Source organism: Metopolophium dirhodum, chromosome 2 (assembly GCF_019925205.1).
Source record: "Metopolophium dirhodum isolate CAU chromosome 2, ASM1992520v1, whole genome shotgun sequence".
Classification (NCBI taxonomy): Eukaryota; Metazoa; Arthropoda; class Insecta; order Hemiptera; family Aphididae; genus Metopolophium; species Metopolophium dirhodum.
The window spans coordinates 44,352,948-44,378,917 of record NC_083561.1 but is presented as its reverse complement, the minus strand read 5'-3'; the positions used below and the strand labels follow the sequence as shown (position 1 = coordinate 44,378,917).

At 27.3% G+C, this 25,970-nt stretch overlaps 1 long non-coding RNA gene and 1 pseudogene across 1 annotated transcript; one reads left to right on the top strand and one right to left on the bottom strand.

Moving 5' to 3' along the window:
* Positions 1–5,893: 5,893 nt before the first annotated feature.
* Positions 5,894–11,947, top strand: LOC132938960 (uncharacterized; annotated as a pseudogene).
* A 5,658-nt stretch (positions 11,948–17,605) lies between these two features.
* LOC132938436 (uncharacterized) lies at positions 17,606–20,474 on the bottom strand. The gene is made up of 3 exons (XR_009663915.1): positions 20,351–20,474; positions 19,195–19,247; positions 17,606–17,785 (listed from the first exon to the last, which is right to left on the bottom strand). It is a non-coding gene; the product is annotated as an uncharacterized LOC132938436 (long non-coding RNA).
* Between the last annotated feature and the right edge of the window lie 5,496 nt (positions 20,475–25,970).

The window sequence follows — 25,970 nt, the reverse complement described above, 5'->3', positions numbered from 1 at the left end:
AAAAGTGTTTCCGACCTGAAAACCCGAGTTAAACATTATTTTAGTCATTCTTACGTTCTTACCTTTTATAGGAACAGAGCCGGGATATACGTACTATGTGTCAATGAAGTTTTATTAAACTGAATAGTGCCAAGGTATATGTAATCTTTGAGTCATTTCAACTAGATAGGAACGAACTAAGAATTGACAAGCGCCTACCATCGTACCTCAACGAGTTAACAGTGCCATTCTAATTAACTTTAGAGAGTGTCATTAACTAGAGAATACGAGGGTAAGGCGATAGTTGGTTTACCGCGTATTGGCTAAACGGGTGATACCACAGTATTTTTAGTTGGTTAGCGAACAATAATATTATAGTGAAACCAGTTGTGGAGCCAAGGGGTGGGGGGGAAATGCACCTTTGGCCGTATTTTGAGCATTGGACGTTTAAGCACATGCACATTGACATAAAAGCTAACACATTCGGGTACAAATAGACACAACATTTGAACACATAGATATATAAAGATATAAATTTTATAATTTTACCTTGAAAATCAGTATAATCAGAGAATGTTTGGGTAAACATGTCATAATATACAATATAACTTTATGTCTACATAATCTTTATTACACGTGTATCAATATACTATAAATTACTACAGATTTCTTTATTAATTTACAAACACTCAGTACCTATCTCAGTTTGATTCGTTTTTCTTAACTGAACTGTAAGAATCATGAATGGGAATATAATTGATAATTTTAAATGAATTGAATTTAGAATAAATAAAGACGAGAGATAAATTGTTTGTTGTACCTAGTGATGTAAATTGTCATAAAAATTTAGTTTAACATTTTAATGAAAATTTTATAATTTCTCATACTACGTTCTTATCAAACAAATCCCTTGGTATTATATAGTTATACCTACATTTATAATATATTAATTAACCTACATAATTATATTTAAAACTGTGTACTTATACTAACATTTTACCTTTTTAATATTATTTTAATAGTAGGTTTAGGTACCTACTATTAAGCATAATAGTATTGGGTATCCAAAATACAAATTAATTTATCTCGATAGAAAATTTGCATTTTAATCTGCTGTTAAAAAAATTCTATTTTTACTTCAGTATAAATAATGAGTGTTTATATACTTTATAGGTAAACGTTATAATAATAATACGCGTTTGACATAATATTATGTTGGGCATAGTTTTATGTTGGCACTTTTGCCCTACTTAAAATGTTGGCGCAAATTGTTTATAATTTTTACACGTTTGGCGCTTATGTTATATGATATTATAGTCTATTCATTATGATTTACAATGTCTAAAATATCTAAAATATCTAATGGGTATAAACAAGTAGAAAAAATTTTTTGAAAACTTTATCATGTATGGTAATTATTACTAATATAGATACTAGGTGAAATTTTCAAGTGTCTATAGGGTTGTTGGTTTTTGAATTAAAATAACATATTAAAACCTCGATTGATGAAAATTTACAAAATGATATCGTAAACATATTAAATTCAAACGGTCATAAAAATTAATTTGATTTTTTGGTAAACTTTTTTCTTGTTAAATATAGAAAAATTTCTATTATATTAGGAATCTTCTATTAAACTTTTAAGCTTTCAAATGTTCACTATGAAAAGAAATTTAGTTATAAGTTTCTAACTGATAAATAATTTTCACGATTTTGATGAATTTTGTAATAATATTTTAACATCAGACAATTATAAAAAAAATACTATTTTCGTTCAACTTTTTTTTTTTAATTTCTCTCTAAACAACTTATGAATATCCTTGTTTTTCAAGTTTTTTGATCAGTTAAAAATTATTTATCACCAGTTATTGAAGAAAACTAAAAAAATATCGAACATTTCGCATTTTTATAGGCTATAAATAGGTCAAATAAAAAGTTTTAAAATGTTATCATGTACGGAAAATGATAATAATATATACATTTCGTGAAAATTTAAAGTATTTACGGTTATTATAATATTTTTAGTTGTACCAAAAAAACAAAATCGATTTTGTCAGAAACTGGTTTTGTGTAAAAATTCCTATTGTTTGAGAGCATTTTTACTGGTCAGACAGACAGAAAAAAAAATACACATCAATTAATACATTCTTTGCCTAAGTCCAGAATCTAGAATTAAAAAAGTAGGAAAGTCAATTTCAAGTTAAATTCATGAGATGTAATTCAGATATAATTTCAGAAACGTTATATCACGTTATTAGTTTAGTCAGTATATGGCCTATGGGTACGTTTTGGACTTAAGAACAAAGTTAAGTCTATTTGCAGTGCCCTTAAGACATGCCATTGACTTGAAACATTGTAAATAATATGAGATACAACGATATATCTAACATAATATTTGCAGCGGTTATATGACATATATAATATCTGTATAACTGTATATAATATTTATTTGGAACTATACATGGATAAATATAACTTAAAAACAAAAAAAAACTAATACGACGGAAAACATAAACGATGTGGATATAGAATATATAACATTTATATCATATACAATTCCAAGAATAAGAAAAGTAAATTTCAAGTTGGGCCTTATACGTAACAGTGTATGGTATAGCACTATAGCCACTGTCTGAAAACAACGTATAACCAAGTATTTATTTATTTATTATATATGTATATACGAGTCACTCCAATTCTTCAATATTATTCTGTAACCACTAAAAGAAAAACAAGCTAAAAGATTGAACAATTTAAAATAAGTTTAAAATCAAATATAATTAAAAATAGCAAAAATAAATAGGTGCCTATGATTTACCTATAACATTAACCTAACGTAACTTATAATAGTTTTATATAAATGTGTTATTTTCGTTTTACAACTTACTAGTGCGTAACAAAGCAAATTGTACGCTCATTAGAACACGTGTAGCTAAGTTAATTTAAAAATTAGAGTGAATTGACCTATTATCAAATTTGTAAGTAAGAATATTATCTAGTGCACCTTGTTGGGTTTTTTTTTATATTTTAATTTTAAAACAAGTTATGAGTATTTTAAGATGTACAAACAATTTACAATTTTAAAATAATCATAACTCGCTTTACAATTAAAATATAATAAAAAGCAGAAGCAGTTGCCTAGATAATAATACTACCATTAGATTTTATAAGAGGTCAATTCACTCTAATTTTTAAATTAACGGAGCTACACTATGTTCCGCACTTGTGAGACAGAGACAACACATGCGGGTATCACGTCCTCTTAAGGCAATTTTCTATGAGTTCGTGTTGTGTAGTTTTGTTCCGCAGAGGATATATTATTATATGCTTACAATTAAAGGCTGATGACATTTTTAACAAGACTCAGGCGCGCACCCAGGATTTTTGTTTGGGGGGGGGGGCTTAAAAATGTTCTTACTTCTTTACACACAAGTAAATAATTTTTGCACATGCGTAAACGTACGTTCTTATATGCTTATCACGTACTAATTGAACTATTTATGTGTAATCTAACGTCTACTATATTTGTGACAGTATGCTATAATATATTACCTAATTTAATGTAAAAGATATTTATATTTTTTTTTTTATTGGGTTAACTCCAATACCGGCAATAAAATATATTATTTAACTATTCAATTATTGTGATTTGCTACGCACAGGTATAGTGTATTATTTTTAAATTGTTGGGACAATCCATATAATTCACGTTGACCAGGATATTTTAATTGCGCTCATAAAATTCACATTCGAATACTACTCGGTGATCGATTTCCGTTATTATAATTTATAACGTAAAATGTATAAAATGTTCAACTTTTATGGCTAAAGATTGAAAATTTAAAACAAGGCTCCGAGTAAATAGGTTATATATAAATTACTTTATTCACAATAATATCATCAAATATACTTGGTAATATCATGGGCTGACTGACTATCTTCGCTCAGAATCGTATTTCTTATACAATGCTATTATATCATTGAATTAAGATTTAACACCATCCATTATAATGACCCACTTGTAACCTACTGTACATTAGAGCGACATCCACTTACCCACCTTTTTAAATTTTAAATTTGATTAATTTTGTCAGAATTCGAACTTTAAAATTTAAACGATTATAAAAATGTCAATGTACAATGGATTGTATAATATATTAAACTTGAATTCAATGATATAATATCATTGTATAAGAAAAACGATTCTGGACGGAGACGGTTTATGTCAGTCTGGATATTTTATATTGTTATTATATTTTATTATAGCCAGTAAGTTGAATTAATATTATAATATTATAATTTTTTATTGGTTTCTATGTTGATTAACAAAGCGTTAGAAATTAAAATCCCGTTTTTAGCGGTGTTTCGTAATTCGTCATTTCCATTACAGATAGAGTTAAATTCGAATTCATTAATATAATATTATTGCATACGAAAAACGATTCTGAGCAAAAACGTCATATATAATAAATCTATACCAGGAATCCAGTTTAGAATCCAGAATACCTAGTTTACAATAAATTAACAATATTGGTATGGTGGTCGTTTGATGGTGCTGGTGTATCACATAATCTGGTCGTAAACGATCTAACTATTTTTTGGCAAATGCTATTCACTATAATTATTAGGTACTGTAGGATTACGAAAAAAATAGTGCATTGATATAAAATGATTTATTTGGTATATCACGAGAGAGTCAGGATTTATATATTTTTACATATCGTTTCTGAGTACCTATATGGGGTTTTATGAAAGTAAAAAATGTAGATAGTACAGTATACAGTAGACAGTAGGTTAGTAGGTACTAGGTAATATAGCCGGAACAGTTCACAGGGGTGGATCCAGAGATATGATAAGGAGGTTAGGTACCAAGTCATAAGTTTCAGAAAATGTCAATGATTTGTTTTTTTGTTTTTAACAGAATCAAATTGTTTAGAAATACAGCTTTTTTTGGGGGGGGGGTCCTAGGGCCCCCTGGAGCCGCCCTTGATAGTTCAACGGATAACAGTCCGTAGGATTTTGTTTTGCGTAAACAAACTCCCTACTATAACCCAAGAGTGGGATTAAGTTTGTGCAATCAGAAAAAATCGTTAAAAAAAACCCCTAGTTTATAGACTGACTTGTACGCAATAATAGATGTATTTAATTTTTTCTTTTTTTCAAATTATTATTAACTTTATTCAATTACTCATAAATAAGTTTTTTGATAAAGATATAGAAAATTAAAAAAAACCGATTACATATCCTGAGCAGTTGGTTGCAGTTTAATCTTTGAATGTAGGTAACTAATATTCAGTTAACATACCTACCTAATATATAATAATTTTGGATGGAAGTATATATTATATTATCTACTATATACTGTATAAAATTCCTACTATATTAAAGTATCATAAAATAATTGATTAAGTAATAAATTATAACAATATAATTGTTCATCTGAAAAGTATATAAAAAAATATTGTTTACTTAAAGTACAATAGTATTTAAAATGTATTTCAAATAATTCAAATAGGTACTTCTAAACTTGTTGATAGATAATAGATAATGTTTAATGCTTGAAAAATTATATGAATACCAATAGGTATACTCAAATACGTTACAATATACACTGCTTATTTATAGGTATTAATATGTCATATTATATTATATAATAGTTACTAAATATTTTATCTTTAAATAAAAATGTATTTTATAAAAATGTTTTATTTTAGTTAGTTGTATTTTATAATATATCTATTATATAGGTATTATAAATTTGTATGATTACATTATGTATTTCAATTTTAAAATATAACTATCAAACAATTAATTACATTAATTCAAGTAATTTTTATTTTGTATTTAAGTACCTACCTGCTATTGCAAGTTGCAATTAATAAGTTAAAAAACTAACATATATTGAATACCAGAAATGTGGACTATTGTTCACTTTATAACCGATGATTCAGTGGAGCCCGTTCCAACGTATTGGCTTAATCAAAATAGCACTAATGTGCATGGCGAATAATGACTCATTAATTGCCAAGTATCGAGCAAATAAAACAAGGCCTAATGGGTTTGATTTCTCATATTATGACTGTCGAGTGCTTTCAACAAACATATGTAAGTTTCATTTATGTAAAAAATTAAATGGATAATAATTGGTACCTATAGGTACCATTAATTATATTAATTAATAGGATTAGATATTTATGTTATGTTTATTTTTATTTTTTAAAGTATAATTTACTGATGTACTGGACAAAGCAAAATGTGGACTATATTCATCCGATCTGGATGACTGTGACGCACAAACAACCAGTAACAAACATAAAAAGTCAATTGCCACAGAAAAACAAAACAAATTTTCAAAACCATCTGTTATACCTAGTTAACTACACATACTCTCCAGAAAAAAAACATAATGAAATACAACTATAAAAAAATCATTGCTTTTAAAATCATCTATTTGCTGTAAATTCCAAATCCATAATATTAATTATACTGTTATATTGTATTCAATATTAGAAATAATATTGTTTGACTAATCTATAGAGAAAATACCAGATTTTTACAGACAAATCATAACAACAAATAAATTGAATATAGTCAATAATCTACATCTCCAATTAATTATAAAATTAATGTCAGTAATCAATATCCTCCAGAAGTTTGTAAGTCTTAAAATTGAACTTAATATTTAATATAACTAAATAATAATATGATTATCACATATTATTTTGTTGTTTGTTTTAGCATTTATTATTGAACTACAAAGAAGATCAACTTTTGCTAAAACACCAAGAATTTTTTTAAAAAGACCGAACAGAACATTATACAATTCATCAGATTTAAAAATATTTAAGGGACAAATCATCAATAAAAAAAAAAAAAAATATGAAAGAAAAGTTATCCAATAGTATGCCACTGTTTATTAATTGTAATGATGATGTTGATAACGATCAATGTTCTTCAGTAAGTCCTATAATGTTATTCAACAATGAATGTTAATGAATGCCATAATAATTACCATAATATTATGGTTTAAACTTTAAACATCAAATATGTTGGATACGTCATATTTATTATTTTTAATTTATATAGCATCAATTGATGATACTGATCTTTCAGATAGAGTCATAGAGATAAGAGATTACAATCCACTTACAGTAGAACCTCGATTATTCGAACTAATTGGGACCGCACCTAGTTCGGATACGCAAAAGTTCAGATATTGGAAATATAAAATGAAAAATGTTTATAATATTATGTATTAATTATTTATTATTTGTATAATTAAATATTTATTATTATTATTAATATTTTATTAGAATTACATTACATATTACATTACATTATCAGAAATACATTAAATTATTAGAAATACATTAGGTACATACATACATAATTAAATACATTAAATTTATTTTATTTATTATATTTTTTTGACATAATTATCAATACCTGTCCGATACGAGTTTTCATGTTCGGATAACAGAACGTTCGTATACGCTAATTATAGTTCGGATAATAGAGGGTTCGTATAACGTAGGTTCGGATAATCGAGGTTCTACTGTACTTAATATTCATCTTGAAAGTGATAATGCCAGGTATTAATTCTAATACTTTTACAAATATATTTTATACATGAATAAAGGTACGATATATTATGTGGTATAACATAACAGTAAAAGTAATAGCGGTAATATTGTATTATATAGGCGTTGTGCCGTTGTATATTAAAATAGTAAACATTTTTAACTAATTTTGATCTTTGTAATAGTTTCCTCTTTAATTGTTCTAAAAATTATTATTTACTTTTTCAGATATTGTTGGTGATGAATTTATTAATGGTAAATTAAGCATTTTTAATATATTTTTACTGTAATAACTAATAATCATAGTTGAAATATACAGGTTATTACATATGGACTCGGATTATTATAATCAGAAACAAAATGGCTGCATAAAGGGATATCACAAATATAAATTTTTCTTATCATCAAAAACACGTTGACAAAAGCTAACAAATTCAAAATTCCCGCGCATGTATAGGTACTTGATTATTATTGGCTCCCTTTACGCTACCATTTTTGTTTTTATCATCAAATATTTGATTTAGAAGGGGTATAAATGCAATAACCTTGTATATTTCAACCATGGTAATAATCAACAAAACTTTTACAATTTAAAGAATTTTAATTTATTTATTAGATGATGTCAATGATGAGTCGAATAGTGAATACAGCTGATAATTTTAAACCTGTTTATTTTATAACTTCTTCAAAAAAGGTAATACCTACCACCAATAATAATGAACAAAAAAAAAAAATTAAACACCAAACCCTAGTATGTTTAAAATTCCAATACAATTTCATTTTTATTTTTATGTTCATGATATTGAACACAGAATAGATGTTATGATTTTTAATTTTCAGTTGAGACTTCAAATTATTCTTGCACACAGCAGGAAATACTGCATGACTAATTACTTTGTAATATGTTGGTACATAATTTTTATTTTTTATGATAGATATATTTTAATTATTATGTTAGTTTAAATCAATTAGGTGCTATAATGTAAACTAAACTATACTATAAGTCTTTTAGATTCTGAGCGAAGCGATGAATGTATTGATTCTACAATGATGTGTGTTTTTTTTTTTATTTTTTTTATTTTTTTATTTTTTTTTATTTTTGTAACTGTCATCACCTTTTAGGACAGTAAAAGTGCTTGGATTTTCTTCAATAGTAACTTTTCTGATAGGAAAGTGAATCTAGTTGGTACTTTGGGGGGTCAAAAGTAAAAATTTCCCAGTAGTTTTCACAAGCGACGTGAAAAACAAAAGAAAAATTAAGGAAAAACGGGAATTTTTACGCAAAATCTGTTTTCGAGAAAATCGATTTTGGTTTTTGTTGTAACTCTAAAACAAATGACCGTAGGGACATGAAATCTTGACTGAATGTTTATATTAGCATTTTCTATACACCATAAAATTTACAAAATATTTTGACTCTTTTTGAGCTGTTTACGGCCATTGTCAGCTTTCAATTTTTTTAGTTTTTTTTTCTATAAATATCAATAAAATTTTATCTGTTGATTAAAAAAGCTTGAAAATTTAATAGAAGGCTCCTAGGTTATTGTTTCAAAGGCAGATGAAAAAAATTAAAAATCCTTAGTCACAGTTTTTAATTATAAGCATTTAAATTTCAAATTTTGACAAAATAAGGAAAAATCACGAAAATTAGCAAATTATTTTGAGTTGAGAATTCATAAAAATTTATCTTTTCAAATCTAAGATTTGAAAATGTAATATAAGATTACTCATAAGTTTGTCTACCTTTATAAAAAAAAAAAATGTCTACAAGAAACTTAAATCAAATTTTTATGAGCGTCTGAAATTTATATTTTTACAACATTTGATATTTACTCGATTTCTCATGTAACAATTTTCTTATTTTATTGTAATTAAAAAACGAATGACTGTAGATACTTGAAAATTTCACTGAATGTTCAATGTTCATATTAGCATTTTCTATACACCATAAAATGTTGAAAATATTTTGACACTTTTTGAGCTGTTTACGGACATTGTCAGTTTTCAATTTTTTTAGTTTTTTTTTCTATAAATATCAATAAATTTTTATTTGTTAGGTAAAAAAGCGTGAAAATTTTATATAAGGCTCCTGATATATCGTTCTAATAGCAGTTGAAAAATATTAAAAATACATAGGGACAATTTTTTTTTATAAGCATTTAAAGTTCAAATTTTGACAACATTTATCAAATTTATAATTTATTAATTATTTTGTGGTTAAAAATGTATAAAATGTTTAACTTTTATGGCTAAAGATTGAAAATTTAAAACAAGGCTCCGAGTAAATAGGTTATATATAAATTACTTTATTCACAATAATATCATCAAATATACTTGGTAAAATCATAGGCTGACTAACCGTTTTCGCTCAGAATCGTTTTTCTTATATAATGATATTATATCATTGAATTCAAATTTAACACCATCCATTACAGTGACCCACTTGTAACCTACTGTACAGCAGAGCGACATCCACTTATCCACCTTTTTTTATTTTTATTTTTTAATGGCTGCTAATATATTATATAAAAGAGTTTTAATGAGGGCATACTATTTGGTATATTTTTATTTGCAATTTGTATTTTTTAAATTAGTGAAATCAGTATCTATTGACTATCGTAAAATACATAATACATGTATTACCTATAATATATTATGCTTATACATAATATGTATACAAATGCGTATTATATATTGTATATTATATACATACTGTTTATTATAATAATAATAATAATAATAATAGTTAAAATAATGAAAAAAAAATCCCTTGTCGAAATAAAAAATAAAAACCTGTTTTTCCGTGCGACACGGTTCTCCTTTTACAACTGTAATGGGACGACTCACTATGTAGTATGTACAAATTATAAAAGATACCGATACGATCTATGTGTTTAAGCGTACTACACACATGTAACGTGTACATCACATCAAACGAGTTTTATATTGTGTAGCCCAGTCTTGATTTTAGGGTACTATAGTCTGTGAGTGAATAATAATAATAATAATATCTCATTCCATTAGGTTACCAAAGGTTGCACAGCAGGTAGTGAGATAAACGTCATATCGTCGAAGTCAGTATAATATATAATATAATATATAATATGTACGCACTCAATATGATTTATCGACTGTCAATATTGTTTCTCTGTATATCGAATTTGATTTTTTTTTATTTTCCAACACTTCGGTTTTTGCAGTAATCTCATGTTTTCTATAGGTATGAGAAATCGGTCTCTTGTTGGCTTTTATTTTAAAAATAATCCTAAAATAAGGCATATCTCATTTTTTTCCTCCTTTGATATTGGAATGAAATGGATTTTTCCGAAAATATATGTAATATTCAGTTACCTACCTCCTCGACGAATAGTGGTGCACTTGGTGCTCTACCGAGAAAGTTATTACAAAAGTTTAATGGTGTTAAATATGCATCGATCAACACGTAGACTAAATTATGAGAAATATTCAAATATATATTAAATTATCGAGTAAAGTTTGAAAAAATCGTAACCAATACAAGATAATATATATACAGGGTGTATCTTATGTCATTATACGCGGGTATTTTTAAGGATTATGATGATATAGAATTTTGAAAAAACGAAAAAGACGTGTTTTTTGTTTTTAACGTGCAATTCTTTTATAAATCTTTTATAAAAATCAAAACCTAAAAATAAATTTCATTAAATTAAAACTGACGTTTTTGTTTACGTCTAATTTTGAAATTACTGTTAAAGAGTGTAAAACAGGGTCCACAGTAGGTACGTAGGTTATATACAGAAACGCCTGACTAACATTATTAACTGTGTAAAATAACTTTTGTTCTAATCAGCGTTTTAAAATGTATTAAAAAATATAATAATCATGGTTAAAATTTAAGATATAAATTAGAAATACAAAATTTGTTGTGCATTTTTTAGTTAGTTAATTATATATTACCATTTATTTCTGTTACACCCTTATTGGGCTTGCTGTAGAGATATTTTATTCGGAAATTAACGGAGAAAACTTTATTAATTAGAAAAAGCTTTATATACAAGAGTTTACCAGAGCTGAAAAATAATGATGAATAATGAACTTCAAAATTAAATATATTATTATTATAACAATCAACTCTGTGTATAGTTATATAATATTTTTAGAAATAACAGCCATCTTGATATTACTTTATACGCTATACACCGTGGTGGGTATGTACACGGGCTTAGGTACATGTAGGTACATGGCTTACGTATAAAATATTTATTTAATTATGAACACTATAGTACCTGCCATTTATTTTTCGGTATATTGTTATTTATTATATTATGTTTTTTTTTTATAGGTACGGCCGTCCGTTCCCAATTATTCTATCGAGTTTAACGCCCGGAGATGGCGACCCTCGATAACCAATTACCCCGTACAATTTTATACCGTCGTCTAACGAGGGTAGAGATGTTGCCCAGTGAGAGGAGGGTAGGTGTATTGTGCAGTATAATATAATAGGGTATACCTACACAATATTGTATTGTTGCCGGTTGGGGTGGCCGCGGGGGTGACGACTGTCGGGCCTCACTTGTAGGTACGACGCATCTTCGGCACCGCCACTGCAGACGTGTCGGCTGTTTCTGGTCGTAATATTATTATTTTCTGTAAAAACATCGCAGCCGCCACATGAATAGTACCTATACAATATACATATTAATATATTTTTATATTATTTACCACGTACGCGCACTCGCAAGAAAGTATAATATTATTATACCAATATAAATCACTGCGGAATAATAATATTTTTATCGTCCGCGGGCGAAAGTGTATTATTTATTTATTCCTTGGAATGTTTTTATATTTTTTCGACTCTAGCCGAGGTTTTCTTATTTACCGACACCACCCTCGCCACAACGCTTATTATTGTTATTATTATTATTACTATTATATATATACAGATGAGAAGAGCGTATTTTTAACACGCACAGCAAATATACACTAAAAGCGTAAACATCGCTGTGCCGAGCAAATGTTGAAAATATCGAATTCTAGGCGCATTTATATAATATTATATTTTACGCCCTAAAAGCGTAAACACGCTCTCCAAATATAAAATTTAATATTTAGCAAACACACTCGTCCGATTCTCTATATTATAAAGACGTATATTCTGTGATAATAGGTACGTGGTAAATGTTCGTTCAATATATAATATTATTATATAATATTGCGGCGCCATCACGTCGTCGACGAATTATTACTTCGCTATACATACATCGCACATAAACGTAAAATCTCATATTATACGAGTATAATATAAGGACCAGATGATTGAGTTGATATTAGTTTCGGACCGGCGTTACCAATATAATATATTATAATTATCTTTACCCACACGCACACGCCGGCCGTTTGAAATAGCTATTTCTAACAGGTTATATAAAGCCACCGCGATCGATAACACGTTATCCTATATAATATTTTTGAAGTACGATTTCGGGAAATTTTTACACTAGGCGATTTTTTAAGTATGATCACTCGTTATATTCCTTTAATAATAGGTACATATTTTATTCAAATTCTGATTTTTAGAACTTTTAGAATACTTCTCAGACAGCATTTTGTAACAATATTGTAATAGTATTATGATAACGTTATACCTACTAATATTATTCGTGATTATAATAATATTATTAAACAAAAAATTGCTGTCTGAAAAAGACTATATTTTTAATAAATGTTTTAAATACTATTTGTATTGTTTAATACAATTTACAAGTTCAAAAAATGAATTAATAATATCAATTACAATTTACAAATTAAACAAATAAAAATACATTTTCAGTTTTTAATAAAACGGGTAAGTGGATGTCACTCTGCTGTATAGTAGGTTATAAGTGGGTCACTGTATAATTAATTGTATTAAATTCGAATTCAATGATATAATATCATTGTACACGAAAAACGATTCTGAGCGGAGACGGTTTGTCAGTCTAGGATGATATTATTTTATATTATATTTTCTAATGTTATTAATTTTATTAATTAGCCGGACAACCGGTAAGTTGAATTAATATTATAAAATTACAAAAATATTATATAAGTCTTTATTCTTGGTTATTTAATATGTAATTTCGTCCAAATTTGAACTTAAAATAACTATTCAAAAACCTTTATTTATGTATATTTTTAGTTGTTTTGGTTATAGATTTAACTACTTACGTGGAACATTGTTTTAAATCTTCAATCCTTAGCTATGCGAGTTGAACATTTTATTCATTTTTAACAAAATCATTTTAGATTCTGATGAATGTATTGATTTTATAATGATGTGTGTTTTTTTTTTATTTTTTTATTTTTGTGTCTGTCATCACCTTTTAGGACAGTAAAAGTGCTTGGATTTACTTCAACAGCTACTTTTCTGATAGGAAAGTGAATCTAGTTGGTACTTTGGGGAAAAGTAAACATTTCCCAGTAATTTTCAAAAGCGACGTGAAAAACAAAAGTAAAGTTATGGAAAAACGGCAATTTTTACGCAAAATCTGTTTTCGAGAAAATCGATTTTAGTTTTTGTTGCAACTCTAAAACAAATGGCCGTAGGTACATGAAATTTTGACTGAATGTTTATATTAGCATTTTCTATACCCCATAAAATTTTCCAAATATTTTGACTTATTTTGAGCTGTTTACGGACATTTTCAGTTTTCATTTTATTTAGTTTTTTTCTATAAATACCAATAAAATGTTATTTGTTTGTTAAAAAAGCTTGATAATTTAATAGAAGGCTCCTAGGTTAATGTTTCAAAGGCAGATAAAAAAAATTAAAAATCAATAGTCACAATTTTTTTTTATAAGCAACTAAAGTTCAAATATTGACAAAATACGTAAAAATTTCGTAAAAATGACGAAAATTAGCAAATTATTTTGAGTTAAGAATTCATAAAATTTTTTTTTTTAAATCTAAGATTTGAAAATGTAATACAAGATTATCCATAAGTTTGTATACGTTTATCAAAAAAAAAAAATGTTTAACTTTTATGGCTAAAGATTGAAAATTTAAAACAAGGCTCCGAGTAAATAGGTTATATATAAATTACTTTATTCACAATAATATCATCAAATATACTTGGTAAAATCATAGGCTGACTAACCGTTTTCGCTCAGAATCGTTTTTCTTATATAATGATATTATATCATTGAATTCAAATTTAACACCATCCATTACAGTGACCCACTTGTAACCTACTGTACAGCAGAGCGACATCCACTTATCCACCTTTTTTTATTTTTATTTTTTAATGGCTGCTAATATATTATATAAAAGAGTTTTAATGAGGGCATACTATTTGGTATATTTTTATTTGCAATTTGTATTTTTTAAATTAGTGAAATCAGTATCTATTGACTATCGTAAAATACATAATACATGTATTACCTATAATATATTATGCTTATACATAATATGTATACAAATGCGTATTATATATTGTATATTATATACATACTTATTTTGTATATAAATGGATATTATTATATATTTTATAGGTACTTACCTACATAATATTATAGTTATCTGCAGCTGCTCTCCTCGTACCCGTGGTGGCGCCATTTCGACGAATTCGCCATTTCGGCCACAAGCCCACGAATATCTACGGATTTTCGAATGGCGACTATTGTTACAAAATATAAACTAACAGTTACTTAATCTGAGGCAGTGAGGTTAACCTTATAGTACCAGTGTTGTAAGTATTTGAGTGAACGTATTTCAATATTTTCTTCCGTATTGAATACTTTTTATTTTGAAGTATTTGACTGGTATTTTAAATACTTTTAGATTCTGAGCGAAGCGAAGGATCTAGCGGTTTTACAATGGTCTTTATTTCTTTTTTATCCTGTATACAACATTGTGGATCACGACAAGATTCTACGCTTATATTAGGTAGGTATATAAATAATAATTATAATTTAAAAACTAAATTAATATTTTATTTATAAAACGGGCATGATGACTAAAATGAAAAAAAAAATTATAAACTATAATATTCTATGCATAATTCATGAGGGTAAAAGTGTCAATACTGTCGCAATACTGTCAACCATCGGAATTCGGAACTCCACGACGGTAAGTTGTATTTGGTTTTGGTATTTAATTATAATTATTTCTGAAGTCTAATATAAATTACATCATTATTCAAGAGCACGGGTATATTACTCCGTTGTATATTTAGATTTTACGTAAAAGTATATTACATTTTATTCTAAAAAGTTTTGATAATAATAGCTTGAGATTGACGTTGATTGTAATTGTTATTTTAATAAAAAAAAAAATAAATATTGTAAAGGTTGATTTTACAGATTGTGCTAGCGATTACATCAACTCTGATCTGACTTGACACAATGACACGTTTATAGTAGGTTGGTAGTCAAAAACTGAAAATACGATTTATAGTTTAACTATAGGTACCTATAATTACTAATAGGTAATCCATTTTTCTATTATTAAAAATCAAAACAATTATTATATTAGTGAGCGTATGTATATAAGTAGCTTTATACTTGTACTTACCTACCCAACCTAACCTATATATTTTATATACAATATAATGCTATAACTACATACCTACGTGGCTACGTGGGATCTGTGTTGAGAATAGATAACGAAAATGTCATCGAGATAGGACACAGTTAATTTTATTAAGATGTATCTAGATACAGATAAAGATAAATACATTTTACATTTATGATAATATAACTTTAACAGTTTTACCTAGATAAAATGGTAGATAAAACTAATTTTTATTGTATTTAAATAGGTAACACATTTACTTCTTTACCTACGTGAACATAAAGTAACTACCTAATAGTTAATAGGTACATACAGTTATATGGTAATATTATATACCTACCTACTAATTGAATAGTGTTCTGATAGGTAGAACAATTTTAGTAAAAAAAATTCATTATGATCCCTGTAGTTGAGAAGTGGATCGAAAATCCTCCGTTTATCGTTTGATACTGAATATAATAATTACATAATTATTATACACCATGACGCGTGGTATTATGTTATTGTCGTCCATCAAATCGATACTTTGATTTGACACATGATTCTTGACATTTTCAGGCGCCGCGAAGACTGACATCTGAAAATCCTATAAACGTTGCTTTGCATGTCATAATATGTACACATCAAAGTAGAGCCGATTTTCTGCATGGACACCGATTATCGACGGGAAATCTGTTTTTCATTAAAATTAAAATATTATTAAAACGAACCCAATTATTATTTAAATGACCTGCAGCAGTGTTCATTTATGTCAATAATTTAAATTTTATTTCGTAAATTGACGATGTCACTCTCGGGGCACTCAGTAGAACGAATTAAATCTTCAATCTGCGGATAATACTATTATTTTATGATATATTATTATTGTGTGCGTTTGAAAATCGGTTTCAATAATAATATTATTATTAAATATCGAAAAAAAAAGAATAAACACAAATTTAATATAAAGGTAGACCTTTACTCCAGTATATACTACATTTTCAAAACTATAACAAAAATAATATTAAAACTAAAGCACTTAAAATGTTAATTGGTGATACCTTTACCCGTATATTATAATACGTATTATACCCATATCGTAATAAATTTACCATTGTTATTATTGTTAATAAACCAATATTGGAAAAAATATATATAGGTAGGTACTTTACACGATATAATGCGGTGATGGATCATGCCCATAGGATGGATATCACTTATCAGAAACAATAATATTATTTAATATATAACCTTAAACCTATTATATATCACCTATAAATAAACATCATGGAATTTAAAAATATTTGCTGTCGTAGAATAAAAAAAAAAATCAATATAATAATTTATATATTTGTTTATTAAATTAGCATAGGAATATGGTTAGGTATTATAAGAGATATGGCATTATATCAATAAGCAAAGGTTAAAATAATAATATTATAACGACCATGGTAATAAACTAATAAGTATATAATATAATTATTTATGATAATGATACAATAGTAATAAAAAGTAAAAATGATAATGAATAAGTAATATTATGTATATTATATTTAATATGATAAAATACATTTTCCTAAACCATGGTCAATGGATGTACATATTAATAATAAGTATAATGTTAGTATAATATAGTATACTGATAGAATATTGGTTTGGATTCAATAGTTTTCGATCTCCAACTTATTCTCGTCATCCTGTTCATCCTCAGCTGAAAAGGTGCAAAATTGTTAATATTAATGTGTATGAAAGTATGAAGCAATACCTATACAATGTTATACAATATTGGTATTTTCTATGGAGGTTGGGATTAAATATTATATATTATAATAATTATAAAATATATAACCAATGGTTTGCGGTGAAAGCCCACTTAGCCCACTAAGTATGGCCACTTAAAAAGGAAGAAAAATACATTTATTTGATTTATAATATGGACTTGACCACGAATAACGTTAGATCGACGCTGATTTAAACTTTATGTTCGTATATATGAAGATTTTCGTGTCACCTATATATGGCCAACGCGAATGGCAATGGTAACTCTCGAGAGGAGTCCTATAACATATTAACATACAATTTAACGTACAAAAACCATTTTTTGAATTATATAATTTCACACGGCGGTCGAAATATTTGTGATAGAAAATGCGATTATGCTAATAATGTATAATTCAATAGCACTTGGAAGAAACATGCTAAGTGAACAATTTGCGATTATAGATTTATGTCATAAGTATCTAGATTTAAAAATAATAGCCAAATAGTAGTGAATAATGGCCCAATTTGAATTTATTGTGTGTGCCAAAACGTCATATTATCATTTGAGGAAATAGAAGTAGGTACATTAGTATTTTAATTACTATCGTTATTGATAATTGGTGAAAATCTTTAAAAAATATTCAAAAATTAAGATTTATGAATTATATCAAAATCATAGTATGCCAATGGAAATAGTAATTTATGGTTTAATTAGCTTAAAACATTGGGTTAAGATTCGGCACTAGCTTCGTATTATGTTCTACTTTGGAAATATCAGGCAGCAAAGACGGGTTTGGACTGAAACTCATTACCCACAATCAACTTGACCCCTAGTTTTGAACATAAACCCGTACCCCACAAATAATTTTACCTACGTTTGGACATAAAACTTGAATTATCTCAAACTCTTGAACAATTTTACATCCCCGTTTTCGTAGCCAATCCCTTGGCCCTTTCCCCCGATTTTACCAATAGGCTTTGTCAGCTTATAAATAATATTAGAGTACCTAAGCGCCGAAATATTATACGATTTAAGTCAAAGAACATTATCTGAAGTTCTTTCGTAGATTTATAAACAATATTTTAATTCTTTTAAAGCAAATTGTAAATTGTAATGTTGAACTCATGTACCAACTATAGCTATACTTAAGTAAATATCTAACAAAATCGACAAGAGGATGGTATTATTGTTACTTTTAAATAAATTCGTAACACTGGTCCAGTATGTAGGTAAGTACTAGAGTCTATAATATACTATAATATTAAAAATTATTATTAATTAATGTTTAAAATTTAAATTAATTTAAACAATATTCATACATTTTAATGATAACAATATTGTTATAAATTATTACTTACTTGTTGCCGGCTTGTTATTTTCTATCACTGTGAACATCAATAAATCGAAATACCTGAAATATGAATTTTATGTTGGTATATATTTTTTGTATAATAAAATACATTCATCATTTTATATGAAGAGGATATATACGAATATTACATTCAGCAACCATACTTGTTATTATTTTGTATATTATAGTGAATTCGTCTACAACCAAATTTTAAGTTAAGAACAAGTTAACTAAAAAGGGTTATTTTATGGCAATATCTTAATTGTTATGTAAGTTATGAGTGAGTAAATTATTACAATTTTGAAATGCATAGAAAATGTATTTGTCGTAAAAAATCCAAAGCAGCGACACAGGTAATGTTCTTAATTTAAAGTTTAATAATAGGTGAATTCGCTCTAAAATTAAAAGTAACAATGCAGTATTAATTACGCATGGTTGGTCTGCTAATGGTAAATTGTCTATATTGCACATAAGTTAGATAGAGATATCAAATCGTGCACTGACATCATCTATTAATAAAATGTAATTGTATTGTTAAATATTTCTAAATAAAAATAATAATTTCGTAGTTAAATTTTGTAATCGGTAAACATACCGGTAGGTGTACTTATGACGTATGCTTTGTATTCAAATGTCATGTTTTAGAAACTTAAATTTCCAATATAAAAAAGAAAAATGATGTCGTTATAGTCAAACTTAAAGTCAAAACGTTAAATGTAAGATAATGTTCTTTCAAAATTAAACACCTAAATTACCGTATTATAAGTTAAAAATCATAATATACAATTTATTTGTGAAGTAAGTCAATCGCTAATAATAAAAATACTCGAATTGGTTAAAACTTAAAAATCAAATTTTTACAAGAAAAAGATCTACATGTTCAAAGATTTTAATGTACAAATCAAAATTTAAGAGTATTTAATATTTTAATATATTGATTATAATATTAAAAGGTATATTTAAACCACGAAGTTATTCACATCGATTGACGGAAGGTGTATCGGTATTTACTTATAAGAGTTAATAGGTATAGCTGTTCATTATAGGTTAGTGTATAAAATAATATCAATAATCAATATATAATACGAGTAATTATAATAAAATATTATTTACTTTTTGTTCTTTACAAAAATTAATACATTATTTTTAATGTAGGTACTTACCAAAGTTTTGGTTCATAAATTATGCCTTCTCGAATCTTCATTTGCTTTTTCTTATACTCTTTGCGAAATGCATTCCTAATATTTTTAATTTTTTTTTTGACAAATAGTACGTCAGCGTTTGGGAAATCGTTTTGTATCAAATTTGCGAGTTCTATATATGCTCCAGTTTTTTGTCTTTTATTATAATAATTTCGATCTCTTATCAGCCAAAGACATTTGTGGTATTCATACATATTTATGAAATCGTGTAATATTTCTCTGCTCCAAGCAGAGTATTCCATATTTGAATGAAATAATTCAACAGGCAAAAGCTTACTCACTGTATACCTAGGTAAAACAAAAAAAGAACAACATCATTCTAAATAACAAAATAGACACAAGACTTACAATAACTACGACAATTCATAAAAAATATACGAAAAGTGTGTATGAGTATTATTGTATGGGTTAAGATATAATATAAAAAAAATATAGACAAGTTACCAGGTACCTACTACTGGACGGGACCGCGAATTGTCACTGACTGTTTAGTAGTCCGAGACGTTCTTTTATAAGTGTACCTGCCTTATAACGAATGGCTCTAGACATACATTAATGTAGCAATTAAATAAACATTAACATTTTACAGGAATTCGACGTTATCGATATTTCAGTGGTAGGTATTGACGCACCTACCTAAATATTTTGGTAAAAACTAAAAGCTATAAAACATCAAACAGCTAATATTTTTTTGTATTGGGTATTGTTGGTATATTATATTATTATATTATTATTATAGCTTTACAAATATAGTGTAACGTACGATCCACAATTTATTAAATCATAAAGACACAAATTTCGTTTCCACAGGCATTCAATTTTTTTGGTTTTCAACAATACTTGGACACTATTAGCTCCCTTATTTCTATGCCTATATTTTAATATCCCAATATTTCTTGTAATTAACATAGTAACACAAAAAACTAAAGTGAATAATAATTGCAATAACTGCTAATACATCATATTTTAGTCATAACGTGCAATACAGATTATTAGCTGTCGGTGTGGTGTGTACTAATATTATAACAGCCAATAGGTCGCCCCAATACACTGCAGCAGTGACGGTAAAATGCTATATTGTATTGGCATTAGGTGGCGACGCCGAGGTGGCGGTAAAATAAATTGTCTGGCCACATTTTGCCACCAGTACCACCATCATGATTTAGCAAATTTTACATTCAGAATAATTCATTTGAATCTGTTGTTTTCAAATATTACATTTAATTGACTCATTTATTATGAAATTGGATACCTAGTAGGAATATTATTTAAATGTTCGACGTAGATTATGTTTGTGATTTTAATTTTGAAACAAGTTTTGAGTACCTAATTAAAAATGTTAATCAAAAAAAGCCAGGTAGGTCTAACTAAAATTCTAACCTACAAATTGATCAGTTGGTCAATTTATTATATATATTATTAAAAATAATAGAGTCGAGTGTATTTTCGTTGAACAGTTCCAACTGTGTGTAGTTATCTTTAATATTAAAGTGAATTCACTAATATTATCATAACTTAAGAAGATGTCAGCGCACTATTTGTTTTCTCTCTCTGGCCCACATGCAACATAGACAAAATGCATTTGCGCAGAATCGTTTTTTCTATGTTTTTAAGTAAATTTAGAGTGAAATCACCCATCACAAAAAAGATAGAGAATAATATTTTAGAGGGAATGACATATCGGTTTTATATTTTATTGTTATTTGACTTTGTATTCGACTTTCAAAATAAACAAAAAAATGTTGTAAATTTAAATTACGTTTAATTTGTTTTGAAACAATATTTAGAGAAATTGATAATGTCATTCCCTCAAACATATTATTCTCTATCGTTTTTATAATGGGCGATTTTACTCTAAGATTAATTAAAAACATAGAAAAAACGATTCTGCGCAAATGCATTTTGTCTATGTTGCGCGTGGGCTAGAGAGAGAAAACAAATAGTGCGCTGACATCCTCTTAAAGTTAATAATATTATCTGTGTTCTTTCATTATTTTATTTTTTTAAATATTTTAATCGTATTTCATTACAATATGTATTTATCAACGCACGCAGGACTTCTATAATAATAATGTAGAATAATTAGTGTTAAATGTTTTTTTTATCACGTCATTATAATCTTGTCATTCAAGTTTCTCCGAGCCAATATGATTTTAATCGTATATTTTTTCAGTTAAGTACAACGTTCAAAATGAATGCGTGATCTCTTGAACCCGGCAGTATGTGTTCGGTGACACACAACACATTTATTTATACGATAACGCTATGCCTATATTATAATATTAGTATACCTAAATTATGTTTACTCGTATCATTCATAATTCCTACGTCATATCCGATACCGTCACATAATATCGAGACACATTAGAGCTGCCTAATTTTTTCGGTCAAGTACAATGTACAAATGTGTGATCTTTTGGACCCTTGTATATCAGCCACACGCATATATTTTATTTATACGATAACGCTATATATATATTATATCTACATTACATATTTACACATTACACACCGTACCTACGTCATCCATCGTTATATCCATCCGGGACCTCAATATATAAAATTGATACAGCCGCCTGACCACCCATAATATACAATATATATTAATATATACCGTAAAGTCACAGAGTATAAATATCATTCCCATCTCTATTAATATTAATATATATATATATAAATATATTTCATATGACACGTACACACCACATCATGTACGAAATGTGTATCAATATTTTGTACCTAGGTATAATATTATATAAGTATATCGGTGTTTCTGAATTGCGTGAGTGGTTTTATCGTCACAGAACCGAGTTAACAAAATGGTTTTTTTTGTGACAGAACTTATTTGCGCAAAATTTGATAACTATTAAAATATATTATAATATATTTATAATATATTATCCTATTTTATAAATTACTAAACAATTTTTAATTTAAAAAAAACATATTCAAGTATATTATTATAATAATACAAATAGGTACTCGTAAACGTGTGACATATAATATATTTGATAAAAATATAGCGGTCCAAAGTTAAAAAATTAAAATTAAATAAAATTAATAAATATCGAATATAAATAAATTCCAGCTGATAGGTATAAAAATAATTGTGTATCCATTTTATATTTTTTGTATAATCGAACTGGATATATAATATACTATAGTATTTTATATATATCGTTTTAATAATACATACATATTTTAATTTTTTTTTTTTTTTTTTATTAGGGTTAAGACTTTAACTACTAGGTCATTAGCCTGTGGTACTGTAGGGGAAGGTACTGTAGATTTGATTACATGTGTGTGTTTGTTTTGGCAGAGTTTTTGATTTGGGCGCCCGTCGATATCTGCCATGCACGAGTGGGGGATGGCGGCACTTGTTCTCCGGACACCGTGACTTGCCCGGAGAGAAATGCCTCCCGCGACCGAGGTATCAAACCAGCGCTGGTGTGCATCGCAACCGACGCTTTAGTCCGCTCGGCCACTCCGTCCCCCTTTTAAATTATCCATATCTTAAAACCATTCACTGTTATCTGGTCCCATTGATAAAACTCATATTACAGTATATCTAATATACTAGCTATGTTTTTACTATACGGCACGCGTCACGCGACATTATGCAGGTCGGATAAACCAGTTGATTTGCTCAAATTTTTATGCACGAAAAATATGAGCACGAATTCAAGCAATTCAGTAGTTGACCGAAATCGCAAATTTTTTTGATACACAATTAGGATGCAGTCTGTGTACTATAACCCAAATGTCACATCACCTGATTGAATTAAAATATTTTCATAATTGTTCTACGGCAAAACCACATTTTCTATGACATTTTATAAATAATATGGACACGTTTATATATGGCATCAATTTTGATAACTATTCACGTACATATAGGATAATTGTGAATTGCGTAAATAAAAAATTGTATAACATCAATTATTACTACTTTACTATTCCCCATCGATTGATTTTGGAACAAAAAGGTCTGGCTGACGGCTGAAATAGTGAGCGATTTTTATAAAATTTACCTACCTATTCATAAATATTTAAATAATAAATACAAATATACAATATACATATTATATCTAATTAAATAATATTATAAAGAATTACCTAAACGTGTACTATAAAACAAATAATAAAATATTATCACTTAAGCATTAAATATAATATGTACGCACCTAGTTATTAATAATGTACATACAAAGTACAATATTGAACGCTCTCTGAAAAATTGATATCACCGAATAATACTGACCAAATTTCGACGACCTATAGAGTGTCCGCTGTTTAGAGGATTATTGTACCTATATATACAGGGTGATTCACAAAGGGTAAAACACTCATTATCTCAAGAAATATTAATGTTTTTGAAAATATTTTTTTACATAGTTTCAAGTTGTTAAAAAACAATGTTTTTATTAAAAAATTATATTTTTTAATATTTTTTATCTATATATTTTTTTAAGTTTTTTACTTTTTTGAATAACAGCATAGAGTTTTAAATTCATATTCCAAAGCAGAATATTTTTCTAAGTATTTTGATTCATAAATATCTAATTTAGGGCGAGTAGTCTATGAGGTATAAGCATTTAAAGTATAGATGGGCGGAGTGGAGTGGTATGGGGTTATCCCGCAAATGTGTGTCCACTACTCCGCTTGTCTAAACCTTAAATACTTATATAACTCATAAACTAGTCGTCCTAAATTCGATATTTATGTCTTAAAATACTTAGAAAAATATTCTGCTTTGGAAAATGAAATTAAAACTCTATGCTGTCATTCAAAAAAGTAAAAACTTAAAAAATTATAAGGATAAAAAATATTTTAAATATAATTTCTTAATAAAAATGTTGTTTTTTTAACAACTTGAAACTATGTAAAAAAATATTTTTGAAAACATTAATACTTTTTGAGAAATTGAGTGTTTTACGCTTCATAAATCACCCTGTATATGATATTGTTTTATATTTATTACGGCGTCGTCGTGCGTGGCCATTCTCGTAAAACACGTGTTGATGCGAATTGCGAAGGGCCGAGAGTTTGTCGTTTGCGCATCATTATAGTACCTCAGGTAAGAAATTTGGTAGGTCGTTTGCGCATCGCAAATTTTAACAATAGAAAGGTACCTACTACCTTTTACCTATCTACCTATTAGTGATATGACCGGATATATTGGTGAGATAATAATATATATAACTGATAAATGATCATTTATAAGTGTATCAACCACGGTTGTAGATTTATACGAAAGATGATTAAATAATATTATATATTTTTTTTTTTTTTTTGGTAAATGTGAATATTAATTTTTTAATTTTTTTTTAAATATGAATTATGAATATTGACGATTATTTTCGTAAGTGTAAATAAAACCTGGTATACGTAATTTGGAATGCGCAATCGGCCTATAAAAAGGTTATTTGTAACAATAGCTAGGGAAAACCCCCTATGCCTTTTTAACAATAGCTATGCGCAAACGACCTAAATAAAGATTTTTTGTAACAATAGCAATCGGAAAACACCCTATGCCTTTTTTAACAATAGTGATGCGCAAACTGCCTACAAAAAAGGTCAT